We start from the raw sequence: 19764 nt of genomic DNA on the forward strand, positions 1-19764 counted from the left end.
TGCAAAGTAGAGAGGAACAGGCCTCCTCCTATATAAGTGTAGCATATTCTTCATCTCTCCCCATGCAAGTCAACATCTTTGTTTTTCTTTTGCTCTTTTCCTACTTTGTTGTCTTATTTATAGTACATCTTCCTAAAATTGTTTTACTCTGCATCCATTTTATCACCAAGGAAGAACCACTCATGGTTGAATGTAGAAATGGTATTCCTGGTTTCTGAATGCAAATGTCTTCTGTTTGGTGAAGAAGCCGTCCTTCTTGGTAGAAAATGATGCTTACAGTGGGATTTTCTGATTTCAGAGATGTCTTCTCTTAGAGTGAATAAAAGCATGTATGCAGTTTAGCAACATACATATTTTTACCTGCATTATTCTGAAGTATTCCCAGGCTGGAGTTTGGTTGGGGGAGGATCAATGGACAATAGTTTTGTCTAATCAAAACCATGTGCTTTGTTTCCGTTGGAAAAATTACCCAAATAAAAAGCAGATGTAAATCTCTCTGAGTAATATTTTTTTAGGCAATAATAAACTCAAAACTGTCTGAATAGTTTTGTTTTCATTATTGCAACAGATCCCATGGGTTAAAATTACCCAGAATGTTTGCAAGACCACACTAAGACCCCAGTCATTGTTCTCCTAAAGATCAGATTTTAAATGTGAATTTTAATTTATATGTGAATTTTTTTTTCAAATTGCTGTGCATGAATGTTTTGCTGCCCTGTGCAAACAATTCATTCTCTGTCCCAGGCCCACCAAAAAAATGCCCAGCTCCCTTCAGTAATACAAATTTAAAAAACTGACACCATCTCCCCTCCCCCCAACCTATGGCTGGGGCAAGGATTTAGGTGCCCTAGGCAAAACGTATAGCCTTGCACAATGCCCCCTGCCCCATTTCACACACACAGTTAAGAGCTTTGCATATATATTTTACATGAAGAGTAGTTAAATCACAAGCAGACTGTGATACATTACAGGAGGACCTTGTGAGACTGGAAAATTGGGCATCCAAATGGCAGATGAAAGTTAATGTGGACAAGTGCAAGGTGATGCATATAGGGAAAAATAACCCTTGCTGTAGTTACACAATGTTAGGTTCCATATTAGGAGCTACCACCCAGGAAAAAGATCTAGGCATCATAATGGATAAATCTTTGCAATCATTGGCTCAGTGCTGCGGCAGTCAAAAAAGCAAACAAAATGTTAGGAATTATTAGAAGGGAATGGTGAATAAAACAGAGGATGTCATAATGACTCTGTATCGCTACAAGGTGAGACCGCACCTTGAATACTGTGTACAATTCTGGTCGCCACATCTCAAGAAAGATATTGTTGCGATGGAGAAAGTACAGAGAAGGAAAACCAAAATGATAAAAAGGATGGAACAGCTCCCCTATGAGGATAGACTAAAGAGGTTAGGGCTGTTCCGCTTGGAGAAGAGACGGCTGAGGGGGGATATGATAGAGGTCTTTAAAATCATGAGAGGTCTACAATGAGTAAATGTGAATCAGTTATTTATTATTTCGGAAAATAGAAGGAGTGGGCACTCCATGAAGTTAGCATATAGCACATTTAAAACTAATCAGAGAAAATTCTTTTTCACTCATTGCACAATTAAACTCTGGAATTTGCTTCTTAGGGGATGTGGTTAGTGCAGTTAGTGTAGCTGGGTTTAATAAAATTTTGGATATGTTCTTCGAGGAGAAGTCCATTACCTGCTATTTATTGAATTAGAAAATATCCACTGCTAATACTAGCATCAGTAGCGTGGGATATACTTAGTTTTTGGGTACTTGCCAGGTACTTGTAGCTTAGATTGGCCACTGTGGAAACAGGATGCTGTGCTTGATAGACCCTTTGGTCTGACCCAGTAAGGCAATTTCTTATGTTCTTATGAAAAATATCAAAGTACAGTATTCTGCAGTAAAAATATCACTTACATTATATTTACATGCACTGCTGTGATGCCAACCAGAAATCCCTACAAAAAGACACTTGGAACCCATATGCTATTAGGTGTTGTGATGTGGACTCTTGGGCCAAGGCGGGGTTGGCACTACCTACAGGTGTTGAGGAGTGGAGAAGATGGAGTGTAAGAGGTGTGGGGAGAGAGGAGAGATGAGAGGACAGGTGTCAAGAAAGGAGGGGAGGGGGAGGATGCAGGAGGACGAGGGTAAGTGTGCTGGGGAAGGAGGAGTAGGAGTAGGGACAGGGACATTCAATGCCATCTAACAAGACTTGTCCAAAGAAGCTTGGCTGGGCCTCTTTACAGTGTTCCTGTGCCAGCTAGATGGAAGAAGACTGCTGGGTCTGTCCTGACCATAGAGTTCCTTTTCCAGCTTGCCACTGTCTGCCACTGTTGTCCTGCTGTCTAGTTTAAAAGCTCTCCTTGATGCTGCCTATACTCCAGCCTCCTTAGTGCATGGTCCAGTCATGGTCCAGCTTCTGTCTCATCTCTTCTCATCATGTCTCATCTCCTGCTTCTGATACTGGTGTCTGTCTCATCTCATCTCATCCTGTGTTGTCTCCCTGCTATCTCATCTCAGCTCATCCTGCTGCTGCTGCTGCCATGCTAGTATCTCATCTCACCTCAGCTCATCCTGCTGCTGCTTCCATGCTGGTGTCTCATCTCATCTCAGCTCATCCTGCTGCTGCTGCCTCCATACTGGTGTCTAATCTCATCTCAGCTCATCCTGCAGCTGCCTCCATGCTGGTGTCTCATCTCAGCTCAGCACATCCTGCTGCTGCCTCCTTGCTGGTGTCTCATCTTATCTCAGCTGATCCTGCTGCTGCCTCCATGCTGCTGTGTTATTCCTGGTGCTCCGCTCCTACCTCCATGCTGCAGTGTTTTCTCCTGGGGCTCATGCCTCCATGCTGTGGTGTCTCTTCCTGGGGCTCCTGCCTCCTTGCTGCTGTGTCTTCTCCAGGTCCTCAAACTCCATGCTGTCCTGTTTTCTCATGGTCCTCAGCCTCCAATCTCTGCTGTCTTCTCCTGGTCCTGCTGCCTTCTTGTTGAACACAATTGCCTTAGCCCCTAGGCTGTCCCCTTGAATGCACGTTTTCAACATTGACTGTCTTGGAGCCTTCTTATTGAACTCTGCTGCCTTGGTCCTTAGGCTGTCCCCTTGCGTGCACTCTTTCAACATGGACTGTCTGGGCCTTTTGGTTAACATCATATAGTTGTGATGCTATCAGCTATAACATTAGAGCTGTACTATAGCTATTGGGGTGTGTGAGATAGAGTATATGACAGAGAGCCTCAGACTGCCTTAACGGACCGGCTCCAGCTATCTGGCCCGGTCCACCTTAAGACAGACAGGAAAGGGATCCTCGGGTGGGGGCATTTCCCTGAGGTAAGGGATACAAAGGTGAGGCCCTGAGAGAGTTAGACAGGCCCCAGGGAGAAGAAGGAAGCTGTAATGGAGTGCTGTGCTCTTTTTGAAAACTGTTCTTCCATTGTCAGTCTGCTGAGGTAAGCAGCCATTTTGATTCTGTCTTGCTGGACTTTTTGTATTTAAACTGTTGAAAAGCAGAACAGATTCCAGCCTGGTCTGTTCTCCGACCTTCTCCTGTCTTAGACCACTCCAAGGGCATCACATATGGTGTTAGAAGTGGGATTACCTGGTCTAAGCGTCTGCAAAGACAGGGACCCTCACAAAATTTTTTTTTATTTTTTTTAGGGCCTGGCTGCAATGGCAGCCACACAGGATTGTTTTGTTGTTTATTTTGTGCCAGCTAAGGAGAGAAGCTCTGCCAGAGGGAGGGAACAGAAGAAGTGAGTCAGAGCTGGAAAAGCAGGCTTTTCTTTTGTTTGGTGATTTTCTTGAAAGAAGGGGAAAGGTTCCAGCATTGAAGGGGCAGGAGCTCAGAACAGCCTTTGCAGGAACCTCCCTGAGAAATGGAGCAGTTACTGCAAGCCCTGGTGGAGGGACAACAACAGCTCCGTCAGCCGCTCAGACCCAGTATGCGCAGCACTAGCAGCTACTGCAACAATTGCAGCAACACCTGGAAGCCCAAGCACAGCTTAACAACCAATTACTATGAAGGACACCAGCGCCAGGGACCAGTGGGGTACACACCGGAACGGAACAACACTGGAAATTCGACTGACAAAGATGGGGCACCAAGATGACCCGGAAGCATTCCTGGTCACCTTTGAAAGGGTGGCAGAGGCCATGGCCTGGCCTAGGGCCCAGTGGGCCATGAGAGTGGCCCCACATATAACCGGTGAGGCCCAAGCCACATACCAGGCCCTTGACAACCAGCATGCCCAAGACTATCTGGAGGTAAAGGCTGCCATACTCGATAGACTGGGACTATCTAAGGAGTCTTATCAGAAAGGTTTCCGGGGCTTAACCTTTACACCAGAAGAGAGACCTCGGGTTCTGGCCGTCAGCGCCATTTTGATTACTGGCAGCCGACGGCCCTTTGCCCTTACTATGTCACAGGGACTACCGCTGCCATTGGTCGACCCCAGTGACATAGTAAGGGCAAAGGGCCGTCGGCGCCATTTTGATTGCTGGCAGCTGACGGCCCAAGTCCAGGAGATCGCTCCCGGACCACTCCTGGACCCCCGCTGGACTACCAGGGACTTTTGGCAAGTCTTGGGGGGGTCAGGAGGGTGGGGGTTGTTAATTAATTTAAAGTGTTGGGATGGGGTTTTTTTTGGGGGGGTGGTTTCCCACAGAATTAGAAAGACAAAAGTTTTCTGATCTGGGGAATGGACCGAAATGGCCCTCCCCAGACCCGAAAACAAAATGGGAAGAAAAAAAAATGTTATGCACTCCCCTAATTTGCTCCATAAGACGCACAGACGCCTGGGGACAGAGCTGGTTTAGCACAAGTTTTTGTTTTTTGTTTTTTTTTCCCCCTCTGAATCCTAGGTGCGTCTTATGGTCAGGTGCGTCTTATGGAGCGAAAAATACGGTATATAACAAATTAGTTAACAGTAATTATATTACAAAATTATAAAACAAATTAGTTAACAAGTAATTAAATTACATTATATTACATTACAATTATGTTACAAGGCTGTGTGGTCAGGGGTATGGTAGGATTAAGTAAATGCTTGTTTGAACAGCCAGGTTTTCAACTTCTTATGTTCTTATAATAAAGAATCCCCATACCATACTTGTCTAGCCTCCCCAAGAAGGTAACATAACCAACATGACAGTCCAGCGACAAATGCGCTTACCATCTGTACATGATAGTTGATAGGGATGTGAATTGTTTTTTGACAATTTAAAATATCGTCTGATATTTTTTAAAATTGTCATTAATCGTTAAAGAGTGCGATACAATAGAAATTCCACCGATTTATCGTGAAAAAATCATTAATCGGGTTAGTGCACACTAACGGGAGTTAGGACACAACCTAAAAACCCACCCCGACCCTTTAAAACCGCTCCCTTAGCCTCCACCACCCTCCTGACCCCCCCCCCCCCCCCAAAAAAAACGTTTTAAAATTACCTGGTGGTCCAGTGAGCCCTGGGAGCGATCTCCCGTTCTCGGGCCGTCGGCTGCCACTAATAAAAATGGCACTGATGGCCCTTTGCCCTTACCATGTGACAGGGTAACCATACCATTGGCCGGCCCCTGTCACATGGTAGGAGCACTGGATAGCCCGCGCCATTGGCCGGCCCCTGTCACATGGTATGGAGCACTGGATGGCCCGCACCATTTTTAAAGATGGCGCCGGCCGTCCAGTGCTCCTACCATGTGACAGGGGCCGGCCAATGGCACAGTTAGCCCGATCAGGCTGGACGAAAACAAATGCACGATTTGAATCGAAACCGAACCGATTCCGGTTCCGAGTCACATCTCTAATAGTTGACATTTTGCCTAGGTAGGTGTAGCAGGGTGCATCTGTGTATGGGTGCATGCAACTGCAAAGAGGTATGCTAGCTTGCAATGAACTGTGAGCATTGTTAGAATGCCACAAACTTTGACTGGCACTTTACTAAAGCCTCTAACAGAAGCCTGCTAGGTGAGCACTCTGAAGTCAGTACTGATTCTGAAACAGCAGAAGCAGTGCTGTTAACAGTATCTTTGTAGGCCCATGTGACACAAAGCATCCCAAGTACAGGTGCATAATTTCACATGCACGTGGTTGACAGCTATGGGATGAGGCTGTAAAATAGCAATTCCATGATTGATACTTTAAACTGTCAGCCTGTAGCTTTAGGTTGTTACGTTAAGCTTCAGAGCTACTTGTAATTTAAAGGATTTCTAGAGCAATTGTTCTCCATGTCAAGATGAAGTGTATCTAGGCATACGTGGTTTCTGTTATACACTGACCCAGACAGTGTAGCCGTGAGTCAAAGAAAGATGATAGAGAAGAAAGCAGCTGCAAACACTCTACTGGTCTCACTTCCATGGAAGGCGAAGGAATAGTTGAGGCCTAACAGACAGCGTAGCATTCTACGAGGCTTTGCTGATGCTGGCTGCCACTCAGTATGGTGTCTGAGGCTTGTGTGGGTGCACATGGGGGATCCAGGGGTAGATCTCCAAGTATCTCCATTGGTATCCCATGGTATAGAGCAAGATTATGGAATACTCAGCAGAGTAACACTATATCTGCTACTCTGGTTAGGGCATATATTAAAGCTCCAACCATTTTGTCCAAACAACAAAATCTGCTTTTGAGAACTCTGAAGGTGCGTTCTATGACACAGTGGGTAGAACATAAGGCCTTGTTGTACCTCATCTCTGCTGGCATGTTGGGGAAAAGCAATGGGGGTGAGAAGAAAGGTCCTACAACTGTATCCCAAATTTTCTCCCACAAAGACAGTTTGAAGGCATCATTCACACCACCGTCACTTTGAGATATGCTGTCAAACAACAGCATGCTATAAGGCAGTAGAAGCTAACCTTTAGTTTAGCATGAGCCTAAAAAGCATATTTCTGTACCCTAAGTTCATTCCACCTTTTTCTGTGACAATATAAAAATACTATAGCACTAGCTAAATCTGGATTAGATCTTCCAAACTAGGAAACTGCATCTGGGACTTCCACCCAATCTGTGGCAGCCCCTAACAACCAAGCTAAGGCTACTGATTTGTAGCAGTCATCAAACCCTGTAGCAGTACTGCCACACCTGTCCTAGCACAAAACTCTTTATCTCTTGGTCTGACTGTGCAAATCCCTGGCTGCTCTGCAGTATGTCCTCTAGAGATATACATTTTTCAGCCCTGATACAGGTAATATAATATGCTAGGGCCCAAAATGCACAATGTTGAGATTACTTACCTGATAATCTCGTTTTCCTTAGTGTAGACAGATGGACTCAGAACAAGTGGGTATAGTGTACTCGTGCTAGCAGTTGGAGACGGATCTGACGTCAGCACAGGTACATATACCCCCACAGGAAGTGAGACAATTCAGTAATCTTCCTTGCAAAAGCTGTTATGGATATATGTGTACTGACGATCAATAAATTAGTGAAACAGGATTCCCCTGACCGATTGATAGTAGCTGGAGACCGCCAGCTTTCCCAACCGGAAGGTGTCGACACCTGGCAAAGGGGACGCTCTTATGTAAGAAAATGACATGGCCTACCGTGAATCGGTGAAACCCATGTATACCGGCAGCCGAGCGGGATGCTGAGTCCATCCGTCTACACTAAGGAAAACGAGATTATCAGGTAAGTAATCTCAGCATTTCCTAGCGTGTAGCCAGATGGATTCAGAACAAGTGGGATGTACAAAAGCTACTCCCGAAGCGGGCGGGAGGCTGCCTGAGGACCGCGTAGGACCGCCCTCGCAAATGCTGTGTCCTCCCTGGCTGGACATCCAGACGATAAAACCTGGAGAAGGTATGGAGGGAGGACCATGTCGCCGCTTTACATATTTCTGCGGGTGACAGCATCCTGGATTCTGCCCAAGACGCTGCTTGGGCTCTGGTAGAATGAGCCTTGACTTGTAGAGGTGGTGACTTCCCGGCCTCTACGTAGGCTGCTCTGATAACTTCTTTAATCCAGCGGGCGATGGTGGGCCGAGAGGCAGCTTCTCCTTGTTTCTTGCCGCTGTGAAGGACGAACAGATGGTCCGTCTTTCGTACTGTTTCTGTCATTTCCAGATATCTGGGCAGCAATCTGCCGATGTCGAGATGGCATAACAAACGCCCTTCTTCTGATTTCTTCAAACCCGCCGTGGTTGGCAAGGATATGGTCTGGTTGAGGTGAAATTGTGAGACTACCTTAGGCAAGAAGGATGGAACCGTGCGAAGATGGATAGCCTCTGGAGTGATTCTAAGAAAGGGATCACGGCAGGACAGCGCTTGTAGTTCCGAAATGCGGCGTGCTGAACACACTGCCAGCAGGAACACCATCTTCAAAGTGAGAGAACGGAGAGACAGGCCCCAAAGGGGTCTGAAGGTGGATCCCGCGAGGAAATCCAAAACTATGTTGAGGTTCCACAGGGGCACTTGCCACTTCAGTGGCGGACGAATGTGCTTGACTCCTTTCAGGAAGGGGGAAACATCTGGGTGCGTGGCAATAGTCTTGCCATCCCTCCGGGGACCGTAGCAAGACAGCGCAGCCACTTGGACCTTGATGGAGCTGAGGGAGAGACCCTTCTGAAGCCCATCCTGCAGGAAATCCAAAACAATAGGGATTGTGGTTGCATGTGGATTGGGGCCATGAGTGTCGCACCAGGCTTCAAATACTCTCCAGATCCTTATGTAGGTGAGGGATGTGGAAAACTTGCGAGCTCGGAGGAGTGTATCTATCACCGGCTCTGAGTAACCTCTTTTCTTCAGCCTAGCCCTCTCAATGGCCAGACCGTAAGAGAGAATTGAGCCGGATCCTCGTGGAGGATGGGACCTTGACATAGCAGGTCCCTGAGAGGAGGCAGGGGAAGGGGCTCCCCTGCCAGTAGTCTTCTCATGTCCGCGTACCAGGGTCTTCTTGGCCAGTCTGGTGCCACTAGAAGAACTAGGCCTCTGTGATTCTGAATCTTGTGTATAAGGGCGCCCAGCAGGGGCCACGGAGGAAAGGCATATAGCAGGGTCCCTGGAGGCCATGGCTGAACCAGGGCATCGATCCCGTGAGAGAACGGATCTCGCTTGCGGCTGAAGTATCTGGGTACTTGAGCATTGGACCTGTCCGCTAGTAGGTCCATGTCCGGAGTCCCCCACTGATCCACAACCATCTGGAAGGCTGTGGGGGACAGCTGACATTCTCCCGGATTTAGGCTTTCCCTGCTGAGGAAATCTTGCCGTGGTGTTGTCCCTTCCGGCAATGTGGACGGCGGAGATGTCCTGGAGATTCGCCTCTGCCCAAGCCATCAGCGGGGCTATCTCTAGGGACACCTGTTGGCTTCTGGTTCCGCCCTGCCGGTTGATGTATGCCACCGTGGTGGCGTTGTCGGACATCACTCTGACTGCCCTGCTCCGCAGTCTGTGAGCAAACTGCAGGCAGGCTAACCGGACTGCCCATGCTTCTAGACGGTTGATGTTCCATCCTGCCTCTTCTCTGCTCCACCGCCCCTGGGCGGTGAGCTCTTCGCAGTGTGCTCCCCATCCGCTCAGGCTGGCATCTGTGGTGAGCAGAATCCACGTGGGGGAGGACATCTTCGACCCCCTGCTCGTGTGGTTGGACTGCAACCACCACCGTAGCTGAGTCCGCACTCTGGTTGGTAGAGGTAGATGCATGGAGTAATCCCGGAAGCGAGGGCTCCATCGAGAGAGCAGGGAGCATTGTAGAGGTCTCATATGGGCCCTTGCCCAGCACTTCCAGGGTGGATGCCATGAGACCGAGAACCTGCAGATAATCCCAAGCTATGGGCCGACTGGCTCCCATCAAGGACCGTAGACACGTCTGGAGTTTTAACCTCCTCTTGGTAGTGAGACTGACTTTGTCTGCCTGGGTGTCGAACTGGAAGTTTTTGGGAAGGCTGTAGGCAGCTCTTGTTTAGGTTGACTACCCATCCCAGGCTTTCCAGAAGAGCGATCACTCGGTTGGTTGCCCGATGATTCTCCTCTCGTGATTTCGCCCTAATCAGCCAATCGTCGAGGTAGGGATGGACAAGGATTCCTTCCCGTCTGAGCGCCGCTGCTACCACTATGATCACCTTGGTGAAGGTCCACGGCGCTGTGGCTAACCCGAAGGGCAAAGCCCGAAATTGGAAGTGTCGTCCCAGAACCTTGAAGCGTAGGTAGCGCTGATGATCCTGATGGATCGGGATGTGCAGGTAGGCTTCTGACAAGTCTAAGGCCATGAGGAACTCCCCTGGCTGTACTGCGGTCTTGACTGAGCGCAGAGTTTCCATACGAAACCTCGGGACCCTTAAGTATCGGTTGACTGACTTGAGGTCCAAAACGGGCCGGAAAGTGCCCTCTTTCTTGGGTACCATTTATTTATTTATTTATTTCACTTTATATACCGACTTTCAAATTCATTTCAAGGCGGTTTACAATAAATTAAGTTGCAGTAGCAACACTCAAATACATTTAGAACAATCCTTACACATTTTACAACACATAAAATTTAAACTAAAGCATTTTAGATACCACTTTAAATACAGCCATACACTAGAACCCCACCTCTTCTTCCCCTATCGTCGTACCATTTATCCTCTATCCCATCCTCCTGCTTACTTAGTCTTCCCCTTATTAAGCCTCCTTTCCACCCTCACCCAACTAGACTTCTCACTATTAACCCTGCTTAGCCCTTCTAGTAACTCCTCAATCTATGAAGGTAAAATAAGAAAGGTCCATTAATTAGCATTAATTAGCATAAGCCCTTTCAAATAGCCAGGTTTTAATTTGCTTCCTAAAGCTGCTGATGTTCTCCTCTAACCGAATCTCAACAGGCAAAGAGTTCCACAACTTTGGTCCTGCCAAGGACAAAGATCTTTCCCTCACTGAGCTCAAATGAGCCAGTTTGGGTGATGGAATAGTTAACAAGGCCTGCCCAAGAGATCTCAGGTTCCGTACTGGAGCATGAATGCGCAGTGAGGCATTTAGCCATTCAGAATTCCTGCCATAAATGGCCTTATGTATTAAAGTTAAACATTTATATTGTATACGGGCCTGCACTGGCAACCAATGTAAACCCATCAGTACTGGGGAAACATGATCAAATTTCTTTATATCGGTTAGGAGTCGCGCCGCAGCATTCTGCAACAATTGCAGCGGGCGAATAGTTGATAATGGCACACCTAGCCATAATGCATTACAATAATCTAATTTGGGCAAAATTAATGCCTGAACCACAATTCGGAAATCATTTGAATGCAGTAATGGTTTTAATCTCCTCAGCACTCGTAGTTTGTAAAAACCATCTTTTATGACGGTCCTCACCGAAGTTTTCATGCTGAGCTCTGAATCAAGAATGCATCCTAAGTCTCTAACCTCCCTTTGGATCTTATATGTAGGAAGACAGTTTAAAATATCAATCTCTACTTTCTCTGTTATTTTATTACTGACAAACAGTATTTCAGTTTTGGAGTTGTTTAATGCCAATGACATATGATTGAGAAGTTGTTTTATTGATTTATAATATACCTCCCATAATTTCAACGTAGCTGCCAAGGAATCTTTTATAGGCAACAGTATCTGAATATCATCTGCAAACAGATAGTGTACCAGTCCCATACCCGCTAAAAATCGACATAATGGCGCCATATAAACATTAAACAATGTTGGCGAAAGGGATGAACCCTGGGGGACTCCGGTATGTAAGTCAACTACATCAGATTCTACTGTTCCCAGTTTAACTACGTATGATCTATTGGTAAGAAAGGATCTAAACCAGTCAAGAGTTTTTTCTTGAAGCCCAATTTCGCTCAATCTTAAAATAAGTGCTTCATGACTGACAGTATCAAATGCTGCCGATACATCCAACAAAATAAGTAAATAAGAAGTATTTTGGTCAAAGCCTCTCTGAATAGTATCAATTAATGAAATTAGCAAGGTTTCGGTATTATGAGATTTCCAAAAACCATACTGTGATGGAAAAATCAGCTGATGTTCTTCTAAATGATCCATAAGTTGCCGATTGACCACTTTTTCAATTAATTTAGCCAAAAAAGGCAGAATAGAAATTGGTCTATAATTGGCAAGAACTTCTGGATCCAAATTGACTTTTTTCAAAATAGGCTTTACTACTGCACGTTTCAAATCATCTGGAACTATCCCTTCTTCTAAAGATAGATTAATCAAATCCGCCAATGGTTTAGCTATAATATCTTGTACCATCTTCAAACTATTAATAGGCATTTTATCCATAGAATGGTTGGCAGGTGTCATTTTTTTATTAGGTTTACTATTTCTAGTGATGAGACTAGATCAAAAGTAGCCCAATTCACCGAAGGGTTGCTGGGTAAAGTAATATTTTGTGGAACCAGTGAATTTAAATCTTTTAATACTGCTTGAATTTTTTCTTTAAAAAAGGACGCAAACTCATTACATTTGTTCTTTGGGTTATCCCCCCAGGTAGACAAATTGCCTCTAAGATTAGTAAGTTCTGGGACGTATTGAAACAGAATTCTTGGATTGAACTGGAATTTATGAATTCTCTCAGAATAAAAATTACGTTTGGCACTATTAATTGACTCTCTATATTCATTTAGGGTTACTCTATAGTTTACTTGTGATACATCATCTCTAAGTTTCCTCCAAATTCGTTCCACTTTCCTTAATCCTTTTTTAAGATCTTTTAAATGGGAGGAAAACCATGAAATAAATGGAATAGTGCCCAGAATCCATGTCCCATGCAGGTACTGGGATTATGGCTTTCAAGGACAGGAGCCTCGCCAGGGTAGCTTCCAATGCTGCCTTCTTGTGGATTGGACACGGGCATTCCACAAACCTGTCTGGAGGGATGTGATGGAAGTCCAGATAATAGCCCTCTCGGATGATGGCGAGGACCCACTGGTCCGACGTAATCTCGACCCATCTGGGGTAGAAGAGGGTTAACCTGCCCCCTATGGCTCCGTCCCCCAGATGGATCAGCTGATTCTCATTGGGAGGTGCGGCCGGGACCTGAACCTGAGCCGGCTCCCCTCTCACTTCCTGTGGGGGTATATGTACCCGTGCTGACGTCAGGTCCGTCTCCAACTGCTAGCACGAGCACACTATACCCACTTGTTCTGAGTCCATCTGGCTACACGCTAGGAAAGCTGCTGTTTATGGTTTACCTGTATGGTGGGGAAGACAAACTGTGCCTGACATCCTGGCTGACTCATCACCAATAGGGCAAACCGGATCTGCAAGTACCAGCAGTGTGGAAACTTAAAGGTTGTGATTAACCAGTGAGATTTCAACTGCTCCAAATAGGATTGGCAAAGGCCAATGTTTAGAGTGAACCTGTAGAAAGTGTGTAGTGGCTGCTCATACACAAAGCTTTATGGCAAGTGCGTTGTTTGGCCTCACAAGATTAGCAGGCCTCTCGCGCATGGGGAGAGAAAGTCAAGTCCTGGTGCAATGGCATGCAGACATAACTGTACAAGGCACTTTCTATGTCAGTAATGCTTTACATCCCCCACCGCTCCCCCCCCCCCCCCCATGTTCATGCCATTTGATGCAAACACATAGCCAGAGAGAGAATAGAGAAAGAAGCATCTCTCTTATCTATGAGCCAACTGTCACTGTAGAGGCCATCCTTAAAATTTTCAATGAGGCCCAAATGCCCAAGTATAAAGGAATCAAGCGCAGCTCCCAGGTACCTGGCCACCACGTCAAGGATGCGCAGTCGATTGTCACAAACCACTTGCATTTTGAGGGAGTGGAAGAGCTTTCTGTTGCAGAAGATCTCCTCCCTATCATGGGGTGAGATGATGACTATGTGAGTAGAGTTGATAGCTCCCAGAACATTGGGAAAATAGCTATGGCATAAAAGCTTCTCTTCAATTCCATCAAGTCCTGCCTGTCCTGAGGAAATGCAAAGTAGCAATTAATGTGGTCAGCTTGTTATAGATTGGCCCAGAGAGCGAGAAATAGTGGTTTGGGACATTCCCCCGACAACCCCTAATATCATCTGGAAGGAGCCAGATGCCAGGAAATGCAGGGTGGCAAATAGTTTGGTGAGCCCTGGTATAGCGTGGGATCTGACCATATCCAGATCCTTTCATATTTCTTCATGTAATTCCAGGATAGCCTGAGAGCTGAGGCGATACCTGTTAACCAGATAACCTTCTGGCATGCCCAGCAATGAAGCTTGTGGAGGAAAGATGCACTCCCTATATCTCCTTCGCCTTGGCCGCCTGCATGCCAAGCGCTGCCATAGCCCACGACCCTCTCTTTGTGGGACCAGTAGCTTGTGCTCCAGTGCAGGGACTTCCATAGGAGGGGTTGAAACTTCCCTTGCCTGTTTTTGTGGTAGTGGTGGTTGTTCTTGTTGTCTGAGTTGAGCATCGTGAAGCAACCAGTATCCCTCAACAAGTAAACCTACTACAAACATTCTAGGTTTAGGAAAACAGACCAGGTAAGAAAAGGTGTTTTTATTGGCCCAGTAGGGAGTGGTAGGTGTGTTTGATAGAAGGCCTCATTTTATCATGAACGATAATAGCCATAATCCACTATAATGGCTGCAGGTATGCAATAAAATCTTTTTTTCTCTTCTACCGCAAAAAAAAAAGGTGTAGTTATTTCTGACATTAAATCCCATGTTAATGTGAGTTACTCTATCGTGGAATGGCAGTAGGGCACACAAATTTGTATTAACTCCTCCCACTTCCATACTAAAATTAAAATTTGCATGCTAGCTTGCATTGCGATATTTATTACGCGCACAACGTGCATTAGACACCATTTAACACGCGTTAGGGCCCTAATGCATTTGGTGAATGACCCAGTAAGTAAGTTAGCTGGCTAAGTCTCATCTAACTAACTTAGCAGGATATTCAGCAGTGTGGCCATGCTCCTGAATATACTCAGATAAGTTTAAAGTTAGCTGGCTAATATAACCAGTTAATTTTAGACCTGCTCAATAAATGGTCTAAAGTTAGCTGGTTATCTAAGCCAGACAAGTTTGAATATCGCTACTTATCCTGCTAAAATTTAGCAGGATAAGTAGCTGAATATACCAAAACTTTCCATTTAGATAGACTACTTTCAGTTATCTGTCCAAATGACTTTTGAATATCTACTTCAATAAGTTTTAGAAAACAGTGGGTCACCAGCCAGTCCTCGGGGACACATCGAGTCAGTTTGGTTTCAGGATGTGAGCAATGAGATAGATTTGCGTACACGGCCTCCACTTTATGCAAATCTATGTCATGAATATTCATTGTGAATGACCTGCAAACCAGACTGACTGGATCTATGCCAGAGGACTGGGTTGAGATTTAAAAAAAGTCATGCTTTCTGTGATGTAACAAGTTACAACTTAGTTCCACAAGAAGATGTTTATCGCACATGTATTCTGTCAAGAACACAGTTAACACCAGTTTCTGTGAAGAGTCTATCAGGGGACGGTGACAAGCAGCCAAGCATCAAGATAGACAAGAGCAAGACCCCCCATCTCCTTTCCTGGGTACAATGCTTTAGCATGCTTTCCTTAATCGAGGCTGCATTGAATTCACGCACACCGCAGGTCTGTGGAACCTTTTAACCATACATGCTGACACATTTCTCTCATCTCCATTTCTACACAGGGTCCTGTCGCTTCCCAGTTCTAAGGGCTTACGACAAGTCTTTTACCTTATGGCAGCTTTAATTGACAGCAACACATTCCCCAGCTCAGCTTCAGGCAACTTTATGGCATCCCACTGATTATACCAGGGTTAGGTTTTACGTTATCTAGGTAAGCTTATCTGGATAACTGTAGACCTGCTCTTGGCTAAACTTAGCTGCCTGGCTGGCACTGAAGATCGGATCACCTGGCTGAGTTTAAGCTCTGCCCCAGAAACTCCTCTTTCATCTGGGATTACATAAGAAGTCTTCCCAGAAACTCGGTTTTTTGGGGAAATGTTGCGTCCGTCAGTCGCAGACGGCTGCGACCACTCTTGCTCACCTCTTTTTTTCCCTGCATCATCAATCATTGGGAGAATGGCGGCCTCCACCAACCAACGGCAACCTCTCTGGCATCACCGGGACAGCGTGGGCACTGCCAACAGCCATCTTTCTTCCGGCATCACAGGCACGTGCGCAGGGCCTCCTTAGGTATACGTCATGGCGGGAACCTCGGGGGCATCCCCTCCCGATGACATCAGCCCACTAAGTGTACTTAAACTGACTGGCCCATTGCTAAGACAAGTTAGCAAGGAATCAATTTGTTGTTAAATCCGCTCTAACTCGGATCTTCTGTTCCAGATTCTCCTCGTGACATTTGGACGCTCTGAGTACCCGTTCCATGGGAGTTCTTCCACGTCCTGGCTATCCACTCTTCGGAGGGCCTTTTTGCCTTGGACCTTTGCTGACCCAATCCTTGGGAATCTCTGCTGGAACTTCCTTGTGTGAGTACCTTCCTCATCTTCTTCAACATTGCTGAAGCCTCCACGGCGTACCCCATTCCTCAGGCCACTGCCACTCTTCAGTACACCAGGAGATACCTGTACACTGATGAAGATGCCTCTGAGTGCAGATCCGGTAGTGGCCTGCATCAACGCAAGACCTACGGCTTGGTTCCTGTATCACAGACCTCTGCCTCCTTAACACCTATAATACAGCTTCCTCGGCGTACCCCGCGGTGCAGGCCACTACCGGATCTGCACTCAGAGGCATCTTCATCAGCGTACAGGTATCTCCTGGTGTACCCTGCGCTGCGGGCCACTACCAGATCTGCACTAGGAGGTATCTTCCTCAGCTCGCAGGAATCACATGGTGTACTCCGCGCTGTGGGTCACTACCGTATCTTCTCATCGTGAATACCACCTTGATTACTTTATTGCTCAAGAACTGTGTTTGTTGCATTTCCCACTCCTCGGGTTATGCATATTCTTTTTCCCTCACTAAAGGCTCTCTTACAGCTGAGTCCTACATCGCTGAGACCACACGTACTGACGATGAGGCCCACGAAGCTCCTCCGTGTGGGCAGTGACATCCGTCACCTCGGCCCGGGGTTTTCAACTACAGATAAAACCATAACACCAAACCTTTGATTATGTTATTGAGTTTAAAACCTTGTCCTCGGAACTACATTGGGACCTGAGTTGTCTACGGGTCATCTTCTTGGAGGGTCTCAATCCCCGCATTAAAGATGAACTAGCAGCACGTGAACTCCCAGATACCTTGGACTCTTTGATTGATCTCCTGAGACGACTTGATCATCGCCTGCGTGAATGACATCAAGAGATAAAGAGTTCTAGGAAGATGCCTTCGGGAGTTTCTCGCCCTCGACAAAAACACCAGTTACTCAGACAACTCCTACACCCAATTCGGAGGAAGAAGAGCCAATGCAGCTAGGACGGAGCCACCTTATGTCAAAAGAGAGACATTATTGAAAGAGACTTGGCCTGTGTATGTACTGTGGGCAAGCAGGCCATGCAATACCTTCCTGCCCTATCTGTCCAGGAAACTTGCAGACCTAGGATCCACCAGAGGACTCTTCCTAGGTCTAACTTCTCCATCTCCTCCACTGACACTTCCAGCTTCTATAATTTCAGATGCCTTCGAGTTCCATATGCTAGCCCTCGTAGATTCCAGAGCCAGTGGGAACTTCATACTCCTCCAACTTGTAGAGCACCTAAGAATCCCTACAGTTCGGCCACCCACTCCACTACTACTGTCATCTATTCACGGAGAGCCTTTGCCTGGTGAGGGCTCTTTTACTACTCAGCCGCTTTGCCTCCGCACAGGGTCTCTGCATTCTGAGACCATTACGTTTCTAGTCCTGGATAAAGCTATACATCTGGTGGTACTCGGAATACAATAACTTCCACTCACCCCAATTCGATTGGAGCACCCTGGAACTTTCTTAATGGGGAAAAGCCTGCCATGGAAGATGCCTAGAGGCAGTGACTCCCATGCCTTGTCTAACTACTACCACCTCTCTTCCAGGCCTGCCTTCACAGAACCAGTCCTACCAGGACGTGTTTTCTAAACAAGCAACGGAGACTTTTCCACCTCATTGATCGTTTGACTGTGCCATCAACTTAGTGCCGGGTTCCAAACCTACTAAAGGAAGGGTGTACCCCCTGTCTTTATCTAAGACAAAGGCTATGTCTGCTTACATCCAGGAGAACTTGGAGAAGGGGTTTATACAGCCTTCAATGTCTCCGGCCAAAGCCGGATTCTTTTTCGTGGGCAAGTAGGATGGATCCCTTCACCCATGTATAGACTACTGTGGATTGAATGAGATCACCATGAAGGACCACTACCCACTGCCATAAATCTCCAAATTTTTTGATCGGCTCCAGGGAGCCAGAATATTTACAAAGCTGGATCTCAGAGGAGCATATAATCTTGTTCGCATATGCTGGGGCGACAAATAGAAAACAGCATTTAATACCTGTGATGGCCATTTTGAATACTTGGTCATGCCCTTCGGCCTTTGTAATGCCCTGGAAGTATTCCAAAACATGATGAATGAAATTTTCAGAAACTGTTGTATGACTGCATAGTAGTATATTTGAACGATATACTAGTCTTTTCTTGGGATCTCCAGACACACCATTTGGACATTTCCAAGGTTCTTCAAAGATTCAGAGATAACCATCTATATGCCAGACTAGAAAAGTGTGCCTTCCACTAGGAGTCCATTCCATTTTTAGGATACATTGTGTCCAGCCAGGGGTTCCAGATGGACCTGCAGAAAGCTAAGAGCATTCGAGACTGGCCTCAACCTACTGGCCTAAAGGCTCTACGTCATTTTCTAGGATTTACCAACTACTATACTATACTATTCATTCATCACTACTCCACAATGACCGAGCCTCTTACCGCCATGACAAGCAAGGGAGCCAATCCCTCTCAGTGGTCTCCTGAAGCCATAACAGCCTTCCAGGTACTCAAAAAAGCCTTCCTCCAGGAGCCATGTCTTCGCCAACCTGATCCTTGATGACCTTTCATAGTCGATGTAGATGCCTCGGATGTAGGAGTTGGCGCCATCCTCAGCCAGCACAGTGATACTCATACGCTCCACCCATGCTCCTTTTTCTCTCGGTGCTTCTCCCCTGCCAAGCGAAACTAAGGAATAGGAGATAAAGAGTTGCATGCAATCAAGTTGGTGTTCGAGGAGTGGCGCCCATGGCTCGAAGGCACTCAACACCAGATAATGGTTTTTACTGGCCATAAAAACCTCAAATATTTGCATTATGCCCAACGCTTGAACCAGACAAGCTTGCTGGTCGTTTTTCAACAGATTCAATTTCCTTTTGAGGTATCACCCAGCAGACAAGAACACCCACATGGATGCTCTTTCCCGCTCATTTACACCAGACGATATCCCGGACCCCCCTGAGACATATCATTGACCCTACTTGGGTGCTCCTTTCTGCCACACACATAGTTCCGGTCGGAAATACCGTGGTACCCCGGGTACTCAGGAAGAAGATCCTCAGATGAGCTCACAACTCATGTCTTGCAGGTCACCCTGGGCAGTCCAGAACTTTGTCCACCCTGGAGAGATGCTATTGGTGGCCTTCAATGAAGGAGGACGTCTGGACTTACATAGAATCTTGCTCTACATGCTCCAGACAGAAACCACCTGCTGGTCATCCCTGGGGCCTTCTCCAAACTTTGCCCACTCCGAGCGAATCGTGGACCACATATCCACGAATTTTATCGTTGATCTCCCTGTGTCTAGTAGTAACAACACCATATGGGTCACTGTTGATCGGTTTTCCAAAATGGCACATTTCGTGGCATTATCCAGACTACCCTCTGCTC

This window comes from Rhinatrema bivittatum, chromosome 3 (genome assembly GCF_901001135.1).
Source record: "Rhinatrema bivittatum chromosome 3, aRhiBiv1.1, whole genome shotgun sequence".
NCBI lineage: Eukaryota > Metazoa > Chordata > Amphibia > Gymnophiona > Rhinatrematidae > Rhinatrema > Rhinatrema bivittatum.